Source organism: Hyperoodon ampullatus (assembly GCF_949752795.1).
Source record: "Hyperoodon ampullatus genome assembly, chromosome: 20".
Classification (NCBI taxonomy): domain Eukaryota; kingdom Metazoa; phylum Chordata; class Mammalia; order Artiodactyla; family Ziphiidae; genus Hyperoodon; species Hyperoodon ampullatus.
Window position 1 is genome coordinate 14,166,606 of NC_136933.1, and position 13,593 is coordinate 14,180,198.

The following is a 13,593-nucleotide window of genomic DNA, read 5'->3' on the forward strand; positions in this document are numbered from 1 at the left end:
GGTTCTGTAAAGAAAAACATGCTGAGCCCTCAGGTTTATTCTGCAGCCTGCACTGACCACACTGGTCATAGCCAATACCATTCTTGGCTAAGAAATTCTCTTCATTTAGAGCTAAACCTACCACTGCAAGTTGTTATCACTGTGAGGGGAAATCTGCTTCCAGAGAATCTCCACTCATCCCAGACCTCTGAATTCCTCTGAGAAAATGTAGGCCTGAGGAAGCCACATGGCAGCTGTAAGTTCCAACTCTTGTTCCAAGGTTTAGGTGTTGTTATGGGTTGAATTGTGTCCCCGAGAAAGATATATTGAAGTCCTCACCCCATCAGTCCCTCAGAATGTGATCTTATTTGGAAACCAGGTCTTTGCAGAGCTAATGGAATTAAACTGAGGTCATTAGGGCAGGCCCTAATCCAATGTGACCAGTGTCCTTATAAAAAGGGGAAATTTGGACACAGAAAGACATGCACAGAGGGAAGATGATGTGAAGACAGCCATCTACCAGCCACAGAACACTAACGTTGCCAGAGCTAGGAGTAGGCCTGGAACAGACCCTTCCCTAGGGCCTTCAGAAGAAGAATGGCCCTGCGGACACCTTGATTTTGGACTTCTGGCCTCCAGAACATGAGACGATGGATTTTTACTCTTCTAAGCCATCCAGTTTGTGGTACTTTATGACACAAATACGTATATAGTGGAACATATTCTCACTAAAAGAGACTGAAATAATTGGAAAGACCCAGTTCAATCAGAACATCTAAGTTCCACCAGGCAATTACAGGGTTGCAAGAATCCCAGAAAGGGGAAAGGAACCAGAGAAACAGCATGTTGGCAGTTGGTACTCTTGGACTGAACATGGCCGTGGGCACCGTTCAGTAGCCAGAACTCTTTCTTCGGCCTCCCCTGCAAGTCCATTGTCCATTTTAACAGATAAATCTCAATTGTGCAGGGCCTTTCGTTCCATAATGTTCTCACTTTTCAGCAACTCAGCTCATTGTTAGGTCTGGAGAGAGGCCCATATTCCTGGGACACTGGGCATGCTGTCAGGGACAAGTGGGAAAGAGGGACTTTCTCCATCCTTCTCTGGCTCGTGTCAGACTCGGCCATTTCTTATCAGGCCCTGTTGGAAAAGGCAAAGAGTGATGATTTCTGAATTACCTTCCTGGAACAGGGAGGGGCGCCAAAAAAAAAAAGCAGGAAAAGTGAATTCCAGTCAAGTTGCTGCATGTCGGGGGCTGTCCTGGGGTGAAATGACAAACTGTTATCTAAGTGGAGGTGGGATCATCAGGGCAGGCAGCGTGAGTCACCACAGGCAGGTAAGCCGGCTGATGGTCATATTTGGAATTCTAGCCGCACCTTTGCAACTGCAGTCCTGTGAAGTCGGAGAGTCTGTTGAGAGTCAAGAAAAATCTGCCCTGGACTCTTCAAAGAATGTGATATCTTGTATAAACAATCACTACACCTCCCATTAAAAAAAAATGTTCTTGCCTTAAAATTATTTTTGATAATAAGAATAACATCAAACCACACTAGAGCAAATAAAAAAATTAAAATGAAATAGAAACAAAATCACCCATAATTCCATAACCCTAATACAATTTCTCAAATATTGAAAAATAAGGGAATCGTTAAGTATATCCATATATACATATGGTATAACCATACAGTTGAAGGTTATGCATTTAAATGGAAATTATAACAAATCTCAACTAAATAGTTAACAAAACTGTTTACCTAAAAGAATCAGAATATTAAATTCTGTGTGCAGTACGATCTGGAAAAGGGATGCTCAGAAGGAAATACACCAAAAGGTAGTGGGTCAATTTTACTTTCTTCTTGATAGGGCTTTGCATTTCCTAAATGTTTTACAATTTTTAGAAGTTACCTTCTACCCAGAATTTGGTAAATTTTCAGTTTTATTTCCTTCTCATTTTTCTACCATCTAAGTATTTACTTGTTTAATTCAGCTGAAATTTTTTCAAGAATGCCATGGCCCTCCCCTAGCTTTTTAAAAAGTTGTCAACAGATAACCAGAGGATGTTAAAACTAGAAGAGGTTTTTGGAAATCAACTATTTAACCTGCTGCAGCAGTGGAAACTGAAACCGAAACTGTTTACATCTGTTCACATGGCCAGTGGCAGGGCTGGGACAGCAGGATTTCCAGAATGTCTGCCTCAGCACTTCATCCTCAAGTGTTAGCTATTCAACATGGTGAGTGGGCAACACATTCTGGCACTGTACCCAAGTTACTGTGAACTAGAGTATGTTGCACAGAGATTTAAAAATGGATACAAAAGACATATACACGACATTGACAACTATTGCTTGCATTCTGTCAATTCAATTTTTATTTTATTTTTTCTCGTGTTGTAAATCCTCTGGGATCTACCCTCAGGTACCAAGTTATTGCCTGTTCCTGGCCTCATGCACTGTTTAATCATCACCCCAACAGTAGCTTTCTCGGTCATAGATGATTGTCTACAGCAAGATTTCTCTAGGTGTGGCCCAGATACCCATGGGAGTCCCTGAGATGCTTTTAGAGGATCCACAGGGTTAAAAAGATTTTCATAATACGAAGACATTGTTTACTTTTGCACTCTTATTCTCTCATGAGTTGCCATTGTTGTTTGCTGTATACTGTGTGAATCGAAACAGGCTGAATGCAGAAGGTATGAGAACCTAGCTGTCTTCTATTAAGCCAGACAGAAAAGAGATTTGCCAAAAGTAGAACAATGCCACTCTTCTCACTACATTATTTTTTTTAAGAAAATATAGCTATTTTTCATAAAATACATTAATTTGAAATTTTAGTATATGTTATTGGACTGGGTTTGCTATTTCATGTCTAATGTCAATATCAATAGGTGTAGCTCCCACATAAACAAAAGCTCTCTGGGGTCCTCAGTAATTCCGAAGCGTGTAAAGGAGTCCTGAGACCCCATTTAAAAAGCAGGAGAGCTTCTACTCTGCTTCCCCCGCCTGAGGGACCCAGGTCGCACACAGCGGTGTCCCCTTACTCTTGATACTGCTCCAAGACTGAGGGCCCTGGAGCATCCAGTGCCCTGCAGAATGGAGAGTTTGGAAAGAACTTTCTGGATCATGAGCTTGGGGTCCCTGGTGGAAGATCCCACTGTGACTTCCTTCTGGGTCACAGGGAGAACAGGGAGCAGAATGTTGAAGGAATTTTCAGGGAAGGAGAGAGGGATCAATTAGAATGGACTCTGGTTCCCTGGCATGTGGGGGTCTTGGGGAAGAAAAATGGGAGGGGAAGAAAAGAAGTAAGAGAAGAAAGCTAGAAAGAGAGAAGTAAGCTGCCCTGTGCGCTTCACTCTGCTTTCAGACCTAAAATATCCTAAATCAACCATAACCCGTTTATCTTCAGCACCAATATCTGATGCAGAAGTCTTCACAGCTCATGGAGAAATCTCTCCAAAGCATGAAATTCTTTAATTTAGGACAGAGCATGTCATTAGACTATTACAGATGCAAATTCCTATGGAGAGTTTATACGTTGGCCGAGGGACACAATGCACAAGCTTAGTTCTGCATTGGAATCACCTGGGGAGCTTGTAAAAATCCAGATGCCCGGGCCCCAGGAGTAGAACCGGACATCAGGATGTCTTAATCTCTCCAGATGATTCCACGGTGCAGCCAAGTTTGAGGACCACAGAACTAGGGAGGTAGAAATCAAGAACACAATCAAGTGACACCTGGAAATGGATGGGGACCTTAGTGCCTGAAGGAAAAGAGGGGTGTGAGGGGATACGAGAGAAACAGCACCACCTTCACACCCTAGCTCCAGGCTTCAGTGGGTCCTCTTCCTCCCTGGTACCTCCTGTTTGGAGATGCTGGGTGTTCTCTGGGTTCTCTTTCCTTCCAGCCAGGCCTTTTACCCAGCTGGTCCACAGGAGGCACAGCCCTTCGACAGGGAAAGGAGAGAGGACTTGGCAGTTTTCTCTCCAGCTCTTCAAATCAACAATTTTGCTCACAGATCAGACTGCTGGATCTTTTCTGAAACTCAGAATTTGACCTGCTTGTTTTCCTTCCCCTGTCTGACTCACAGGATGAGTCATAGCGAACCTTGTTCATCTCCGCTGGACCAGGGGAAGCAAGGGCGGAGGGAGCGGGCTTCCTCTCCCTGTGAGGGTTGGGCTGAGACTGAATTCCAAGCTGCCTTCTCACCTCCCACCCCAGCTCGGCCTGCTGCCTCTGAGGTTTATTCTTGGACTCCTGCCCCCCTCTCTGGCAGAATGATGGTCAGGGATCGATAAGCCCAAGGCTCCGGGGATCTGTGGCTGAGGCACCCACCGATTTCTCCCTGGCCTCTCTGTTCCCTGAGGTACCTGAAACAAACATAACACTCAAAACTCTCAGGCTGAAGGACGCTTTGGGGTGAAGAGGATGGTCCATCCGATAAGTGTCGTAGCAGCACAGAGCTCCTGGGCAGGGAGATATCTTGAAATAAAGAGAAATGTAGCCCTCTCTGCTAAGACACTTATCAGAGGCAGGGAGACAGGACAAACATCTAGGATGTTTATATTTATTCCTGTTTCCAGGAATGTGAAATTCTCTCCTTTCTGATGCTACCTGCCTCTCTTCCCGGCTGTCAGAGGTTGCCCAAGCTCTGAGGACCTTCCTCCATGGAGAGATTTAGAATGGAGCCCAGAGAGGCAAGGTGATGGAGTGAAGGAGAGTCTCCTGCATCCTGGCCTGTGCTGGGGGGCACCCACCCCACGTGCTGGGGTCTGACACAGGGAAGGAGCAATTCACAGACCGCCTACCCATTCTTTCAACAGCCATCTACTGGGCAAGTGAGACAGGCACAAGGGAAGACTCAGGATGAGGCAGGCTTGCCCATCCCCAGCAACTCACGGCCAAGCAGAGAGGCAAAACCCACACAGGACAGAGTGGAGAGGGCGCAGCCAGGGATACCCCAGGGTGCGGTGGACGTGGAGGGGAGGGGGTTAAAGCAAACCGTCTGGAGGCGGGGAGAGCTCCTGGGAGACTGAGCTGGCGCGGGAGCCAAATGGAAAAACCAGGGGATGGGGGGTGGGAGAAGTCAGTGGTTACCAATGTCCGTGATATTAACCCTCTTCACCCAAAAAGATGAAGAGCAGGGCAAAGTCTAAAGGAGTGACCTTGTCACTGTAATGGTAAATCTACAAGGCTAGTCTCTGAGGTGTTGTGACACAGACTCTGGAGACTTGTCTTGCTTTTGGCCCTGCTCACTGGGCCCTGGGAAGGCTCTCACTTGCCTGGACCTCTCGCCGCTGGGCCCAGCTGCAGCTGCTTCATCCTGGTGCTGCTCTTCATCCCAGCTCATGGGTCCACGCAGGATGCCCCATCCTTGCCGACTCTATCGAGTGGCTCCAAGGTCACTTTGCCATGGGACGACCACTCAGAAAGGCTTTCACTTTTTTGCTCAGCAAAGAAGGAGTTCCTTGTGTATTCAGCAAATGTTTATTGAGGAGTTGCTGTGCACAAGGCACTGTGTCAGGCTGTGGAAAGAAGCGAATGAATTAGACATGGCCTCTCGTGAGCGTAATAAAGGCAGGTATGCCAGCTACAGGCTGCAGTATAATAACAGAAATGCCGTGAGGACAGAGGGGAGCAACTGACTCTGCCCTGAGAGAATCAGGGAAGGCTTCCTGGAAGAGGGGGTAAGAGATCCAAGCCTGCGAGAATAACTGAAGCTGGCCAAGTAGAGAGGGGAGAGATGGCAGCACTGGGCAGAGGGAATAGGATGTTGCAGAAGGCACGGCATGCGTGTTTGAAGAACATCTTGTTTGAAGAAAGTGCTTACCATGTGTGGAAGAACAAGAAATCTGGTATAACCTGAAATGAGCTGAGTTAGCCTGTAGCCTTGAGTGAGGTTTCCCTAGTTTTATTTCATTCTGTTTTAGGATATTTTGGCTTTCTATCCAAGGAATACATGTCCATAGTTTAAAGAGGGGCTTTCTCAACCCTTCCTACCCAGTCAGCATCCATTCTCCGGAGATCACCACTTCAACTCTTCCCACCTAGTATTTGCCTCCATGTTTCTAATTTGCATGCTCACGTTGCTGTTCTTGATTTTTCAGTCTTAGTATCTATTGACTTCATACTATGAAAATTGAGAATTTCACTTGCTGGTACACCTGCCTAGTGCCCTGGTACAGATATACACGTGCACACACACATATACATGCTCCCATTTTCCCAATATGATTTCATGAATTATGGCTACATCAATACCCAGGGATTGCATTATTATGACTACGTGAACCTTCTCAGCTGAGCCATCTAATACTTTATGATTGCATTTGTTTTCTTGCTCAGCTGCGTGGTTCCTAGGGTTAATAATTATTCATATTATTCTTTTCTTGCCCAGTTTCTTATGTCCCTATTGCAAATTTATCCCAAAACTCTGCCAGAAAGATAGATCTCCTTTCAAGACATCTGAACATATCCACCATCAGTTTCCTGTTTTTTCCTTGGAGACATCCTTCCAGAGTCCAATCTCCCTGCTGGACTTGTTCTTACGGATGCTGCCCCATTATTGTCAGTATTACCACGTGGACGTGTTTGGGGGGGACCCTGTTCTACCTACCGCAGTGAAATCTGTTCCGCTTTCAGAGACACTGGTAACTCAACCAGCCCTGCCCTCGTCCCGCCCCCTCTCTTTGTCAACCAACAACTTCTTGAATGTGTAGCTGTAGAAATGCAGCCTCACAGCCTTGTCTTCTGGTTCACAAGCTACTTCATCTCTCTTTTCAGGAGTCAGAAATCAATGTTCCCATTTTACAAAGGGAAGAACCAAAACCGAGAGAATATTAACATTTTGTGTAAAATCCCAGAAGGCAAATTCCAGTCTCATTTCTGGGGCTGATCTCTGTCTTCCACACGTGACATCCATGAAATTCAGTCGATCCTGGATAATGTGATAGGCGAGGTGGAAGATCAGCATAAAGCATTTCCACCGGATCCCTCAGCGGAGAAAAGCGCGACCTACGCTTGCTCCCAACACAGACGGCTACTCTCCATCCACCCGGTTGACTTCCACAATTTACTTTTTTTGTTGTTTTGTTTTTGTTTTTTGCGGTACGCGGGCCTCTCACTGTTGGGGCCTCTCCCGTTGCAGAGCACAGGCTCTGGACGCGCAGGCTCAGTGGCCATGGCTCACGGGCCCAGCCACTCCGCGGCATGTGGGATCTTCCTGGACCGGGGCACGAACCCGTGTCCCCTGCATTGGCAGGCGGACTCTCAACCACTGCGCCACCAGGGAAGCCCCACAATTTACTTTTTTATGGGCAGTTCACTCCTCAATGAAAGAGAATCATGTGGTCAGATGACTTTTATAGCCATGAATAGTGGAAGCCCGCGACAGCATTTCAGTGACTCCCGCCCACCTCCTCCTGCCCAGTTCAGGCTGCGAGAGCTGCGGCCTCGACACTGTCTAGAGGAACCTGTGGAGGCTTGGTCGGAGCCGGTTAAGAACCAACGGAAACAACCCTCTTCCCTTTATTCTCAGAATGCCACTTATAAACGCATTTCAGACCTCTTGGTTTCTCTCAATCCTTTTGAAGTTCAAGTTCACATTCAAGATTGCTACTATCAATCCTTCTATGTTCATGGTCGGGTTACCAGCCTTGGTGAAATAGAAATACCGTCAACGTTGGCTTCACTAGCTTTATCACATATTATAGAATGAAGCACAAGCGACAATGATCTCAACGTCTGTGTGTTGAGAAGTCAAAACTCAGGGGGGTGGGGGGAGGAAACTTGGCAGGAAACTGCTTGGAAGGAGAGAACAGAGGTAACGGAGGGCCTGGGGGGGCACTGAGGAGGCAAGAAGAGAGGCTGCTGTGAAATAGCTCCGTGCAGGCAGTAGTCAGCTACACTCAGAACCTTGAGCATGCAAACATTTAAAAAATAACAGCAGAGGAGATTTGAATACCTACTGCCTTGTGCTGTGTCCGTGTGTACCTGTGTTCTACTCAACACAACTCTGAGAGTCAGCAAAAGCATCAAATGGGGCACTGTGATCCTGTGTCCCACTCCAGGTACCCAGAGTAAAAGAACAGAGCAGTCGACCCTCTATATCTGCGGGTTTTGCATCTATGGATTCAGCCTACCCTGGATCCAAATCCACAGATGCGGAACCTGCGGATACTGAGGGCCGACTGTACTATGCCTAATTATATAAAGGACTTGAGCATCCATAGGGTGTGGTATCCGTGGGGGCAGAGGGGGTGAGTCCTGGGACCAACCCTCCACAGATACCAAAGGACAACGTCAGGAACAGCTGCTGTGGTGACAATATTATCTGCTTAGCAAACCTCTCAAGGGTCAAACACAGACACAGGAGTTTACTGCAGTAAACTCAGTAAAATATGCACCTCAAAGCAGGGGAAAAGTGGGTCTTTTCCCAGTTTAATCCCGGATCATCCTCACACAACTGTTCACCTACCTCTTCCTTATCCTTGTAAATAATCAAGTACTTAAGGAAATCTTCATCTCTGCCCCGAACTAGGTCAGGCCCCCCATTCTATGCTCCTTAGCACCCTGCCCTGTTCCTTTGTGGACTTAGCACAATTATAATTAGATATTATAATTAGATAAGTAATTGTAATTAGTTATTAAATTTGCCTCCGTCTTCTCACTGCTTTATGCCAATTACTTAATATTATATAATTGTCAAATGAATGAATTGACATTTCACATCTAAAAGTCTCTGTAGCATGTAACAGCAAAAATCCAATTCAGAGAGATGTAGAGAGTAAATTTTCCACTTATTCTAAGATCGGATTGTTTCCTTTGTGTGTCTGTTTTCAAATCCAAAAGCCCAAATGACAAAGCTAACGAGAGGCTGTGTACTTAACAGGGTGGCTGGGACGTTTCTGGACACATAGGTGCCCTTAATGTATGTGACGACACTTGGTGGCCGCAATGACTAAGCCACTCTTTAGTGCTCACTGAGATAGTTACAGATTTCTATTTAGAGTAAATTTAGCCATAATGATAGCAGCAGTCATCACCATAACAGCTAACTCAAAGAAGCAGTTTTCATCCAGAGAACTGCAGGTTCCCATTTAGCCTGCATCCCTCAGACAGCCCAGGTGGATCCTAACACACCTCCCAGCACCTTCCTGTCCTGCCTTTTACTGGGACCTTCTCTGACATCTCCAGTCTGCATCATCACACCTTATCTGAACCCCCAGAGCGCCCCATGCTGCACGACACTATATCAAGCATTCATCCATTTGTCCAACAAATATGCGTTGTACAGCATCTAAAACGTGCCGGGCACTGTACTGAGCATTTGCAAATATTTTGAAATACATCGTTCCCTATTATTTCACAGGTACAAGTTTCGTGGGGGGGATGAGGGTGAAAGTGAAGGCTATGTTTTACGTAGTTTAACCCCCAAAGTACTCAGAACGGTATTCAGTAATAGAGTTAACAGACGATGTTATGTTGGTGGCATGACTAATCAAATTAACGCACGGCAGAGAGGACTGGCTAATCCAAACTGAAAGGGAACTGATGTGAAATAAACCAGAGCAGGGAACCATGACAAGGAAGAGAGTAGGCAGAAGATGGCAAACAGAAACATTCTTGGGAAGGGCTAAAGCTAGCAAATCCTAGTCTTTGCGGTCCACACGGCATCATTCCCCAAACACTTCCAAAATGGACGTTTCGGCTGCGGCTTTTGTGTGACACCGCTGAGCGAGGTGGTGAGGTGCAAAAGAGGATGCGTTCCAGAGGAAGCATCGGGAGACAGGAAAACAAAAGGAGAGGAGCTGTGAGGCATTAGGTGTGTAGAAGGAGCCGTGCAGAGTCATGCAGTGCTGGCTTACTAGCATCACAAACAGCGGAATCTGAGTGGGCACGAGAGTTCCAAGTTGCTGGAAATGCATTGACTATTCAATGAGCATGCCCTGTTCCATGAGGCTTGCCGAAATACATCCCTGTTCTCTCCGGCTTCCCCCATGTGAGCCTCTTATCTATTCCTTGCTTCCTGAAACAAGCCCAATTACTAGACAGGTCAAAACTGGGTCCTTCCATGCAGAGCAACCTGTCACCTCTGCTCAGGTATCCAGCCCACTTTTTTCATAAAAGCAAGACCTTGAGAATGGTGAGGATTTTAATTCTCACTATAGTTGAACTGTTGACTGTATTACTGCTGTGCCCGAAAGAGCCGAGCGTTTGATGTTGACGTCCGGAAAATATCATTTCATCTATACATTTTAGAGTCTTTTATGGTTCCTATTTAACTTAAAATATGTTCTCTCTCACCCAGTGAATCCCCCCCTAGAGCCACAGGATAAGCCAGGCCACACAGTGATCAGAGCAGAGGGAAGGCAAAACACTGCGATGTACACGGTGGCTGGATTCCCGAGATTGGGGGGAATGAGGGGAAAGAGGCAAAAAAAACCTCTTTAAGTTTCAAACAAATGTCAGTTAAAAAGGCAGATATCTAGAGCTATAGGATTACAACTGAAAACTCTCTCCGTAAAGTTGAAAGCAAGAGCAGATGGAGAAACAGCGTTCTCAGCATTTGGTATGCTCTCGGCCCTTATGGAAGAAAGAGCCCGTTCTAGCACAAAGAGACATGGGGAGAGGACTGCAGAGACGGAGAGGGTTGGTCGAGCAGGATAAAGACATCTAAATAGAACACACCCAAAACTAGCCAGGAAGGTTTTCTGTACTTCTGTAAGCGTTTGTTATTTTCTTAGAAAGGAGTGAATGGAGGTTAGTAAGGGATTATGTGTTACTTACTGCACGTATGGTGATTTGCATCGTAACTGTGCAGCAAATTGTATGGGATCTCAATTTCCTTCTCTGTTAACTTGTCATCATTAGGAAGTCCCAATTAGATCTTTTACCCACCACTAAAATGACTTCAGTTTCTGCTGGATTCACCAGGTAGGTTGATAGGAAGCAAAGCCCCAGAATTAAGGCCATAATAGCCTATTGTCTAATTTGATGTTTCTCACGGCAGTGATCCCACTTTGTGTGACATTCCTCCATCCTGGACAACCTCATGTTCACTGAGCATCGTGCCTTGCCCTCTGGCTTCAGGCAGGAGGACGAGGTGGGCACTGGCTGGAAAGCTGTCACCCAGGGATGGCACATAAGTGGCACACATGCCACCCGGCCCCCTCCTTACTCAGAGCAGACATTGCTCATCCATTAGGCACTTCTTCCTGCTAAGTCCCTGTCTCATGATTATTTTCAACATCACCACAAGGAAGCCCTATAAATCGATAGATGTTGGTAGGAGAAAACCTATTACCACCCAGTCCTATCTTTGTAGTAGTCAGAAAAACCATGTTCAGAGAAAAGTGTCAGAATTTACCCTGAATATATTCTTCAGAGTAAAAGTTCAGAATCTTAATGATATGTAGACACCCAGATATGAGTGAACAAATTATACTGACAGAATCGAAACAATACTCCAAGTATTAGTCATATTTGACTATTATGTAACATATACACGAAATACATATACATGTGCAGACATATAAAAATGTCTATTAAAAGAAAACGAAGTCTGAGTTAAAAAGCTCTTCCAAGTATAATTAGATGTCCTCTAACCTGTGAAGAACACAATTCTGGTTGTCGTTTTGGTTCTGTTTTCCAGAGGGACAAACTAGAGAAACACTTTGTAAGATGTACTGTCAGCTGAGGGTGCCAGGTGTTGCACTGCAACCGTGAATCAGAAACCTTAGTGGGAGGAAGATGGTGCTAGTGGGATGGCTAAGAGGCCTCTTTAAGGGAGGCATGAGTTGGCAGCTCGGCAGAGGGGAAGCTGGTTTGGGAGCCTGAAGGAGCTCCCTGGGGGAGAAAGAGAAAGGCTTAGAATACAGGTCAAGAGACGAAAGTACAGCAGAGCCTTTGTCTCCACTTCCCTCGACCACCAGGGCAAACCAGAATGGTATTATGGGCATGAACCAAGACTCCCACTGCTACTGTCCAAGTCTTTTAGAGAACAAAGACAGGAAAGGTTTCAAGGAACTCTCAAAAATTACTTAAAACTCCAAGAGTCACACCAAGTAGCACCATAACATTTTCAAGCTGAAACTGTCTTTCCTGATCCAGCCCTCAGCCAGCCTTCTCTTTGCACAGATGAGAAAATGCAAGACTAGAGAGGTCAAAAAGTTTAGCAAAGTTAGACAGCAGAACTAGGATTAGAACCCAAGAGACTTGACCTTTGGCCCCGGACTTCTCCTTTCTTCCTGCCTTTCTGTATACAACGGCCTTGAAAATCTAAAATGGGGGGACCTCCCAGCTCAAGAGATCATGACCGAGTTGCTGGATCATTGAGTTGTCACCAAGCTGAGGAATGATCCTTTGTCTGGAGGTCCTTCTTGGTGATGCCCTTTCAGAATCTCTGTGGACGTCCAGCATGAATCACTAATGCACGCCAGCAATGTGGCAGCTTTAGACCGAGTTTATGAAGAAGAAAATGGTTCAATGCAGAGAAAACTAATAGCATGCTGACACTTCTGCTTCCTTGAATGAGGTATTAGGCCTGAATTATTACAGCAGGAAATGCTAAACTGCTACGGAAAGAAAAGGTGTGATTACTCATGTCAGTATTAAAATTGCCATTTTTCACAAAGGGATTAATCACCAGCCACAAAACCTGCTGAACTTGATATAAAGTACTTTTCTCTTCCCCATGAATTTTCCCTCTTGGCAGTAGAATTATAATATAATTATGTGGTCCCTTCCAGAAATTAAAGAAACGCTAGTCTAGGGACTTCCCTGGTGGTGCAGTGGTTAAGAATCCACCTGCCAATGCAAGGGACATGGATTCGAGCCCTGGTCCGGGAAGATCCCACATGCCGCAGAGCAACTAAGCCCGTGTGCCACAACTACTGAGCGGGTGCTCTGGAACCTGCAAGCCACAACTACTGAACCCACATGCCACAACTACAGAAGCCTGCGTGCCTAGAGCCTGTGCTCCACCAGAGAAGCCACCACAATGAGAAGCCTGTGCACCGCAACGAAGAGTAGCCCCCGCTCATCGCAACTGGAGAAAGCCCGCACACAGCAACGAAGACCCAAGGCAGCCAAAAATAAATAAATTAAAATAAATAAATTTAAAAAAAAAAAAGAAAGAAGCACTAGTCTAGAGAATGACTTAGGTCTGTTCTGGGTTTAGGAGGTTTCCTGATCAGGGTTGGGATCAGAGTGTGGCAAGAGATGTGCTTAGCATGCAGAATTTAAGAAGGAACTCCCTCTCTGGGTCATGCAATTTCAAGGTCAACGCCAAGAACGAGTGTTTCCTTAAATTTTCTGTCCGGGAGCCTCCCTTGCCTCACTCTAGTCTTGTTCCCAATCTTCATTTGCTCTTTGACTTCCAAGCATCCTAGATGCAGATGGGAAGAGGCAGGATGGGTCAGAGTGGTATGACAGAAGGGACATTTCAGACAGAGAAGTGTGGATAAGGCGGTGTTGACGAACCTAACACTCAAACAGCCAGGGTCCTGCTGCTCTGCACTCGGCACATAGGGTTGTAGGGACTTCTGGTCTGCAACCACAAGATCAGGCCCAGAAGGAATGATCAGGCAGGCTATGCATCCCTTAAGGTTCAGAGTCTGAGAT